General features: G+C 49.1%; 1 protein-coding gene across 1 annotated transcript in view; it reads left to right on the top strand.

Moving 5' to 3' along the window:
- The window catches only part of skila (SKI-like proto-oncogene a), a 43,922-nt gene that overhangs the window by 27,263 nt on the left and 14,159 nt on the right, over positions 1-2,500 (top strand). The window lies entirely within an intron of this gene.

The raw sequence follows: 2,500 nt of genomic DNA on the forward strand, positions 1-2,500 counted from the left end.
GTACTACACTACTGTACTACAATACCCATAATGCCCTGGTCCACCCCAGGTACTACACTACTGTACTACAATACCCATAATGCCCTGGTCCACCCCAGGTACTACACTACTGTACTACAATACCCATAATGCCCTGGTCCACCCCAGGTACTCACTACTGTACTACAATACCCATAATGCCCTGGTCCACCCCAGGTACTCACTACTGTACTACAATACCCATACTGCCCTGGTCCACCACAGGTACTACACTACTGTACTACAATACCCATACTGCCCTGGTCCACCCCATTTACTACACTACTGTACTACAATACCCATACTGCCCTGGTCCACCCCATTTACTACACTACTGTACTACAATACCCATACTGCCCTGGTCCACCCCAGGTACTACACTACTGTACTACAATACCCATACTGCCCTGGTCCACCCCAGGTACTACACTATTGTCTGTACTACAAATTTACACATACTCAAGTCAATGTACTGAAGTGCTCAAGTCAATGTACTGTGTTACTGGCCATCCTGCAGCACGCTGTCCTTCAACCACTTAAATTCTATAAATTAGAAGACTAAAGTTTAAGAAGAAGTAGTGTGAAGAGCCGATCTACAAGCTCACAACGCAGTGCGAAGCGACGCGCCGTGTGTTTGTAGATCGTCTCTAGTCTCTTTTCACTAGTTTGGGTCCCGGGCAAACATTTAATATCTCTTTTGGGTCACGGGCTAAAACGTTTGGGAAGCACTGTTCTAAACTTGTCCAACTGGATCTGAAACGTCTCTGTACTCGACTACGACTACTTTCTTAAGTTTCTTCCCTCTACTCGAAATATCTCTAATACCACTCGAAAATCTAATACTACTCGAAATATCTATCTAATACCAAAAATAGCATATAGGGTTTAACTGGTTAAACAAAAGCCGTTCTCTCCAGTCCTTCTCTCCCTCCGCTAACCAACTGCACCTCCCTCCAAGTCCATTCCTATGTGTGTGTGTGTGTGTGTGTGTGGTGTGTGTGTGTCCCTTTAACAGACTAGCTACTCTTTGCGCTCTCCTCAGTAGTGTGGCGCAGATTACATTCTGGAATTAGCGTGACCTAAACAAGCGGCCAGAGTCGAGGGTCTATAGCCACTCAGGCCCCACGTGACTGGCGTGACTTACTGACTTACGACTCGCTGGTCGGTTGGTTGCCTGGCTGACTGACCGTAGGGCCTACACAGACAGTGGGCCAGACGGCCTTGGCTGCAGCGGGATTATAACGTGCAGCCTCATCCGGTCCCCCCCCCCCCCCCCCCCCTGCCCACACATCCCCGCGTCTGATTTCAGTTTCAAAGCAGCCGAGACCTGCGCAGACCGGTTTCCGTACGCCACTCTCTCTCTCGCGTCGGGCAAGGGGATGAATCATGTTTATATACAAGTCAGCCGCTCGCTTGACAGCCCCAAAGCGCTTTGACGCAGAATTTGTGCTACAAACCGACATACATTAGGCGTTAACACACGTGTGCCAAGTACGAGCCGAGGCAGCGTACATTATTCAGTCACGTCTTGTTGCAGCTTGTGTTTAATGCAAATATCTCGGTCCTCTACTTAAAGCGAGCACTGCGTCTCTCCGACCTGTGGAGAAGGAGGAAGCGCGCCATGGTTCCGTGGTTTGTGCTGTAGCGTTTGCAGGCAGAGCCCAGTGAGCTGTCATGCTTAACCTAGTTCACAGTTCCACTAGCACTACTGCTGTCTGGAGGGGGAGGGGTTGGAAGCCTCTCCTCTCTTCCGTACTCGCCCTCCTCTTCTCTTCTTTTCTTTTCTCTATCTCTCTCCATGTCATGCTCTTCTTCTTGCTCTCCCTTCTCTCTCTCTCTCTCTCTCTCTCTCTCTCTCTCTCTCTCTCTCTCTCTCTCTCTCTCTGTTGTTGCCATGCATCATCCTCTCTGTCTCTCTCCTTGTCGCCATGCCGTCAGGAATAGGCAGATAACATTGGCTCAGTGGCTTCAGTGCATCTGCAGGCACTATCTCTTCTGGTGGCACCCACTACCTGGACATCTCAGATAAGATGTGGCTCCATTCAGGCCAAGGCGCTGTAAAGACACGATAAGAAATCCATATTTGCCTCTCCGCTAGCTTACTGTACACCAACGAGACAGGGTCCCGTAATGGTGTGGCTCCCCAGTGTATCTCTGACATCATCTTGACGATGGCGTCGGTCTAGCCCAAATATGGACAGACGGCGGGCCGGTAATGACAATTAAGGAACTTCAGCCTTTTTTTTCGTGCCATATCCATGATGTCAGTCAGTCTGATCTGACCCCTCATACTGGAAGACCCTTTATAGGCAGACGGATAGCCTCCTGCAGAGGCACGCCATAAAACACAGGCAATTAAAGTAGCTTTTTATTCAATAGCGTAGATGCATAATGGGCCAATGGGGGTTACAGTAGAGCAGATTAGCTTCACAACGCTCTTCACAACTTTTAACTTAAATAATCGTGGAATCGTGGCCAAATC

Source organism: Electrona antarctica, assembly GCF_951216825.1.
Source record: "Electrona antarctica genome assembly, chromosome: 19".
Classification (NCBI taxonomy): Eukaryota; Metazoa; Chordata; class Actinopteri; order Myctophiformes; family Myctophidae; genus Electrona; species Electrona antarctica.